The following is a 7,821-nucleotide window of genomic DNA, read 5'->3' as shown; positions in this document are numbered from 1 at the left end:
ATCCATACTCCCCATCCAAGAGAAAACATGCTGTAGTTATTTTTCAGAGTCTGACTTACTTCCTTTAATATGATCCCCAGTCTCATCTACTTTCTTGCATATAATATAATTTAATTATTTCATGTAGGATAAAAATCCAGTGTGTGCAGGGCTGGAGAGATGGCTCAGCGGTTAAGAGCATTGCCTGTTCTTCCAAAGGTCCTGAGTTCAATTCCCAGCAACCACATGGTGGCTCACAACCATCTGTAATGAGGTCTGGTGCCCTCTTCTGGCCTGCAGACACACATGTAGACAGAATATTGTATACATAATAAATAAATAAATAAATATAAAAAAGTCCAGTGTGTGTATTTTTCACGTTTTCTTTATCTGCCCATTCGTTCAGAGCAGCTGTAAACATGGGTATGTAAGTATCCCTGAAGTTTGCCTATTTGGATTCCTTTGGGTATTGTTCTAGTTAGGTTTCTGTTGCCATGATAAAACCCTGACCAAAGCTAGCTTGGGGAGGAGAGGGTTCAGTTTACACTTTTTAGCCCATCACAAGGGAGGCCAGGGCAGGAACTAAGGCAGGACCGGGAGGCAGGAATGAAAACAGAGACCATAGAAGAATGTTACTTAGTGGCTTGCTTCCCCTGGCTGGGTCAGCTACCTTTCCTGTACACCCCAGAACCACCTTCCCAAGGATGGTACCACCCAGAGTGGGCTGGGCCCTCCCACAGCAATCATGAATCACAAGAACTCCCCATGGGCCAATCTGATTGTGGTAACCGCAGTTGAGGTTCCCTCTTCCCAGATGCTTCTGGTTTGCATCAAGACAAAGCTATTCAGCACAAATGTTTACCCAAGGATTGTGTAGATGGGTCAGATGGTAGTCAAGTTCCTGGAGGAGCCTCGATGTGAACTTGCACTGTGGTAGGTTAGACTGCCTGGTCAGTGAGTTCCCAGGATCCCCTTTTCTGTCCCCTCAGTGTTGGGGTTACAGGTACATGCCAACACACCTGGCTTTTTGTGGGTGTTGGGATCTGAACTCAGGTCCTCATGCTTGCTTGGTAAGCACTGTACAGACTGGGCAGTCTCTCTAGTCCCTAGCTGGGCTTTGATAGTATTGTGGGTGTCTGTGGCCAGGGACAGGGAATGCAGGGCTTCTGTCCTTTAAGGCAGCGCTTTTCCCAGCAGCAGCTTCTTTCTCGGGACAGCACTGTGCTCTAGCAGCCTGGTGTCTAGGGACTGGGTGAGAGACGGTGGGACTTCCTTCTCAGAAACGGAACTCTTGTGTGAACCCAAGGCTGTTGCCACAACTGGGTTCTAATTCCATGGTGACTGTGGGACTTTGTAGGAAGCAGGAACGCCTGGGTTTCTTGGGTCTCCAGTCTAATCTTTTCCCTGGAGCAAGGAGGTAAATCTCCTTGGCCAGGGAGGCAGGATCACAGTTGCCAGTGGGCTGTGCTCTTTCTGTACTGTCAGCCTAGGCCTCTGTGCATTGCCGGGCCCCTTAGTTGTCCCTTGGCTATCCTTGAAGCAAAGGAGTACAGTCGTCTTTCTTTACGTGGGTACTTCTAATTGGCTACCTTGTAATTTTGCTTTTTGGGATTTTTTTTTGGCTCTTTTGCTTTTACATCAAAATATTTTTATTTATAGATTTATTTATTCTATGGTAGGTATATGAATCTTTTGCTTACATGTATATATGTATACCATATGCATGCCTGGTACCAAAGGAGATGTTGGGTCCCTCGAAACTAAAGTTGTACATGGTTGTGAGGCATCACGTGGATGCCAGGAACTGAACCTGGGTCCTCTGCAAGGGCATCAAGAGCTTTTAACCACTGAGCTATCTCTTCAGCCACTTCTTGCATTTATCTTTAAAATTCTATTTATTTATTTGTGTTTATTTATGTGTATACATGTGCATCTGTGCAGGTCAGAAGACAGTTCTGGGGAGTCACTTGTCTCCTGTAACCTTGTGGGATGGAGGCAGTGACCTCAGGTTGTCAGGCATTGGTTTCCAGGAAAACGCTTGCTAGGCTTTTGATGGCATTTGTTGACTCTGTGAATCTATTTGGAAAGGACAGATATGTTTGTAATATTATGTCTTCCTAGAATGTAGCCAGCTCTGGAGTGTTGGCTTTGGTCAAGTCCCTTGGGACATCATTAGTGGAGAACCAAGTTGCGTGTTGTTTCTTTTTACCTTGGGGTTTCCCAGATCAACTTGGATTATATAAACTTGAGCCTAAAATCTGTGTGAAGGCAGGTTTGTGGTTATGAATTCCCAGGGAAGTGTCTGTTTATCTATCAATAGAGTTATTTACTTTCCCTCTAAAGTGAAAGCTAAGTTTTCTTTCTTTTTTATTATCAGCTTGGTTGGTGAGAGATTTCCCTTTCCAAGATCATACTTTCTTTGTCAGAGTTCCCTGTGTGAGCATTGAGTCCCAGGTCTCACAGTGCTTACAAATTCTCCAGCCTTCTGACCAAGTTGTTGCAGTAAAAGCTAACAAGAGTTTTCTGGCTTCTGGGAGGTACCATGCACTTCTGTAGGACTCCGTTGTGATTGAAAGGGGTGCTTATGTTGTTATCTAGCATTTCTTGGTGTCTGTCCTTTTAAAATTATTTCATTTTGTTTTATTTGTGTGTGTGTGTGTGTGTGTACATGTGTGCTAGGTGCGTGTGGAAGCCAGAGGTGTCAGAGTCCCCTAGAGCTGGAGTTACAGCCGTAGTGAGCCACATGACACAGGTGTTAGGAACTGAACTCAGGTCCTCTGCAGGAGTAGGAGACGCTCTTCACCATCACGCTGCTCTGCAAACCCATCTAGCTGAGCCCAGCAGCTTTCACGGGAGGAATTTGGACTGCTCCGCTGCAGACAGTAGACCTGGGGGACCTTAGGCAATGCTTCTGAGAATGACTCAGGGTGAGAGCAGCCCGTGCTATTGCTGCTCCTCAGCTGGCTCAGACTGGAGACCTTCATGTTCAGGCCCGCTCCAGTGTCCTCTAAACTTCCATTAACATGCTAGAGCAGACTCAGGCTAGCCCATGAGTGCTCACTAGTAAGAGTTCAGCACTGGGCGTGGTGGCATATGTCTTTAATCTCAGCACTTGGGAAGCAGAGGCAGGCTGATCTCCCCGAGTTCTAGGCCAGCCTGGTCTACATAGACAGTTGTTATGCTTGACCATTATCAAAAGTTAAGTGGCAAAGCCAGGTGAGAGCTCTAGACTATTTTGGGATGGCCCCACGGTGAGACACTGTGTGATGGTTAATATAATCATTAATGTAACGTGACCTAGATTCACTTTGGAACAAACATCTTGGCACGCCTGTGAAGGAATTTCTAACTAGGGTTAATTGAGGTGTATAAACCCATCCTGCATCTGGGTAGCACAATCCCTGGGCGTCCTGATTCTGCTCCCTAACTGTGGATGCAGCCCTGTACACCCTGTACTCCCGCTGCCTTGCCTTCCGCCATGATGGGGATGGCTCTTCAAACTGTGAGCCAGAACAAACCCTCCCTTTCTTATGCTACTTTCATTGCCACAGTGATGAGGAATAACGAGACGACTGACTCAATGAGAAAAACATCTGGGTCTGTCCAAGGCCCTGAATTCCGTGTGTGTGTGTACATACATATATATCCCATATGGTGGTTTGAGAGAAAATGGTCCCCCAAAGGAGTGGCACTATTAGAAGGTGTGGCCCTGTTGGAGGACGGTCATCACTGTGGGCGGGGCTTTGAGGTTTCTTTTCTCAACCTTTTCTCATTGTGACAGTTCTCCCTGTTGTCTACAAGGTGTGGGACTCTCAGTTACTCCCCCAGCACCATGTCTGCCTGCATGCTGCATTCTCCCTGCCATGATGATAATGGACTGAACCTCTAAAACTGTAAGTGAGCTCCCCCAATTTTTTTTTCTTATAAAAGTTGCATGGTCATGGTGTCTCTTTACAGCAATAAAAACCCTAACTAACACACACACATAAATATATATATGCACACATATAAGTGTGTCTTATATATGTCATATATATGAATAAAATGCATAGATATAAACTTCATTATACATACTATGTATGTTTAACAAGGTAATGAACACGCAAGCCCTTCATAATTATTTTTAATATTAGGGGTGCTCTGTAACTGTAGCTGTGGTAGAAATACCGCTCATGCTAGTCATTATGTAAGTGTGTGAGTGTGTGCATACCCATGCGTGTGGAAGCCACAGTTCCACCCTGGGTGCTATTTCCCAGGTCTCTCACTGTCCTGGAACTCGGGCATTCAGATAGGCTTCCCGGTCAATGAGCCCCTGGGAGCTCCCTACCTGTTTCCCCAGGTCTTGGAATACACAATGTCTGGCTTTTATTTGGTTCCTAGGGCTCTAACCCAGGCAAGCACTTTACTGACTGAGCCATCTCCCCAGCTTCCAGGTCTCTATTGTTACTTCCTGTATCGCTGAGAGCAAACACCTGCCAGAAACAGCATAATGCAGGCATTGTCTTTTTGGGGTCAAGGTTTCAGAAGATTCAGAGGAAGACCGCTCCCATCACAGCTGATCAGACAGCAGAGGAGCGGGGAGCAGGCACCCCGAGAGCGCCCCCTTTCCCTTCTTTCATTGTGCCCAGCCTCCCCCCCTAGCATGGGATGGTGTCGCCCACATTCAGGGCAGGTCTTTCTCCTTTAGCTAATTCTCTCTGGAGATGTCCTCAGACACAGTCTCGCCAGCCTCCTCGGGGAGCTCCAAGTGCAGTCAAATAACAGAGAAGGTTAAACATTGCAGAACGGCAAACATAAATATTGGGGCATTCTCTACTATCAGTACTTAGAAGACAAACAGGGTCATCTGATTCCTTTCTCAGTTATTTCCACTGTGCATTGATTACATCACCTTTTTCTGCTTTCCACACATAAGAATGTTGTGTCTGTCCCTCTCTGGTGCCATGTGTGGAGGGGGCACCTGAGAGGGACTCTCGACATCAACCTTTCAAGGAAGGCAAAAGGGCATCACTATCTGTAGCCAATGTAAAAAATGTAAAAACTGCACGGTTCATAGACATTTCTAGAATGACTGATAAAAACCTATAGCCGTGAACTCACGTGGTTTCTAGCAGTGATTAGCCACGGTTTCTCATTAGTTACTCTTCTTGTTTCTGTGACAAAATGCCTGACAAGAAGCAACTCAAGGGCCACAGCGATGGGCCGTGGCAGATGATCTCGGGCGGGAATATGGGGTGCTGTGGCATGGCACCGGCTGGAGCGATGATTCTGATGTTTAGGTTGGTACAACATTGATAGAAGCTTTTCATAAAGCTGTGGCTTCCTTTTAAAATGCTCCAAAGAATGACGACGTTTGTGAAACCAGATAAACCAAAAGGCACAGCCAAAAGAAAACCTGCTAAGAGGAGTAAAACCCAGAGAGGAATGTCCCAAGTCCCTTGAAAACAGTGGAAAGTGGGGATAAATGTGCTGCTGTTCGGCCAAAAGGCGGCTGGCTGCGTTCAACCAGCTACCATCACTTCAGCTGATTTAAGAGAGGAATCTGTGTTGTGATTTATATTGGATTTGGAGTCAGCAGAGAGAGAGAGAGAGATCTGTCTGATCTGCGTTCCCCAGCCTGTGAAGTAGGTACTGAGACAGAAGCAGATGCTCGGGAGGATGAAAATGAACGTCAAGCTTCCTCTGGATCTCCTGGAAGTAAGCCACATGAATCAAACTGCTTCGTGGAACTCCTTTCTCCCTCCATCACTCCCAGTGCCAGGATCAAGACTGGTACTGGGAAAGCCAGGTCTGAGATTCAGTGGCTCACCACAGCCACCACCTCCATGGCCCCTTCCTGCTATGTTGGATGCCTCCATTCCCTTTGGGACCACCAATAATTCTCCCACCCTCCCATATCTCCAGACTGTCTGGATGGCACCAATGCCTGGGAAGATGGTAATCTCTTGGTACCTGAGTGGCTATCATACTGGCTACTGTATGGGTTTCAGACTAAAAAGTGCTCATATTAAGCAGTTCGACTCTCTCCCAAGGAGGTGGTATGTTGGTGTCCCTTGTTGATATGAACAGAAGTCTCATTGTGATCCTGGCAGACACTTGACTGAGTGGTCTGTCATCAGCTTTTTCTGTTCTGGGCTTCCATACCTAAATAACCAGGGGGCAAATCAGTTTGAGGAACCAATTGGCGGAAATGTGAGTTCATGGAAGTCGGTCTGCCAGGATTACGATTCAGCACAACTGTGGATTGTAGCTTTCTCAGTGTGTCAAGATTTTTAAGAATGCATTCAAAAATTAATAAAAGTGTGTTTTTTTAAATAAAAAAAGAAGCAGCTTGAAGAAAGAAGTTTTATTCTGGCTCACAGTTTGAGGTCACAGTGGGAAATCATGGTGGCAGGAGCAGGAGGCAGCCGCTTATGTTGTACCTGCAGTCAGGAAGCAGAGAGCCATGAACTCCGGTGCTCAGCCTGGGGCCCCAGCCTACTGAATACTGCTGCCTACATTTAGAGTGGTGGTTCCAGCTTCAGTTAATCCAGCCTAGAAACTCTCTCACAGACACGCCCAGAGATGTGTGATTCTAGATCCCATGGAGCGGACAGGACTAACATCACCATTTCTGAGGGCTGGGGTCTGCTCTGTCACTGCTGTACAGACTCCTCGCTTAAGTTGCTGTGGTTTGTTTTACTCCCATAGAAAACGATCTGCTCTGGGTGTGGAGAGATGGCTCAACAGTTAGATGCTCTTGCGGTGGATCTGAGCTTGGTTCCCAGCATGCACGTGGGTGGCTCTCAACTACCTGTAACTTCAGCTCCAGGGGATCCAACACCCCCTTTTGGTCTCTGCAGGCACCTGTACTCAGAGTCAAATATGATTAAAAATAAGTAAAATCATACGAATCTGATCTCTCTGGCTGTGTGATCTGTGGTGGGGGCTTAGCTAAAACAATGGCAGTCGTAATGGAAAAGGGAGGTTGGGAAGCAATTCAGAGAGTTAGACAGACATGGCTTAGATGATGGATTGGCCATGCAAGGTGAAAAATTAAAGATGAACATTAATTTCATAATTTTAATTGCAGATTTTTACACATACGATAATGAGACTGGCAAGGAGGAATCCATCACCCCAACTTAAGAATCATTAGCATTCTTCTGTGTTTGCCTCATCTGCTTTATTGAAGCATTTAGAGTAAATTACAATCATTGTGACATTTCAACCCTAAATAATTAAGCACACATCTCCAACAGATTATCTAATGCAGCCAACACGAGTTCATAGCAACATCTTCAAAATTCCACCGAAATGGTTTACTAACATTCAAACCTGGGGCAGACAAAGACTCTTTACCATTTATAGTTCATTGTTTTTTGTTTGGGGTGTGTGTGTGAGCATGTGTGTGTGTGTGCACGTGCACGCATGTGTTTATGTGTGTGGACCTACATGTAGAGGCCAAAGGTCGATGTTAGGTGTCTTCCTCAATCACTATCTTATTATTATTTAATTTAAAAATGTTATTTATCATTATTATTAGAGCGTGTGTGTGCAGGTACTTGTATGCTATGGCACATGAGGAGGTCAGAGAATAATTCTGGGGAGTTGGTTCTCTTCTTCTACTATAGATTCTGGGGCTTGAACTCAGGTTGTCAGGCTTTCTCGGCAAAAGTTTTTCCTCACTGAGTAGCCTGCTGGCCCCTCCACCTTATTTCTGAGACAGGGGCTTCACTGAATCTGGAATGTTCTAAACTGGGTTGCGGCTAAGCACCAGGGGTACTCCTGTCTCTACCCCACCCCCAGCACTGGAAATTACACACATGCGTCACTGTGTGCAGATTTCTGATGTGGGTTCTG

At 45.9% G+C, this 7,821-nt stretch overlaps 1 pseudogene; it reads left to right on the top strand.

Annotated features, from left to right (window-relative positions):
* Positions 1–398: 398 nt before the first annotated feature.
* Positions 399–6,039, top strand: LOC121446197 (annotated as a pseudogene).
* The last annotated feature ends 1,782 nt before the right edge of the window (positions 6,040–7,821 follow it).

The sequence above is a fragment of the Microtus oregoni genome, unplaced genomic scaffold, assembly GCF_018167655.1.
Source record: "Microtus oregoni isolate MIOR12 unplaced genomic scaffold, Mior012 000003F_ref0000135, whole genome shotgun sequence".
Classification (NCBI taxonomy): Eukaryota; Metazoa; Chordata; class Mammalia; order Rodentia; family Cricetidae; genus Microtus; species Microtus oregoni.
Note: the sequence above shows the minus strand (reverse complement) of the source record. Positions and strands in the feature narration are given on the sequence as shown.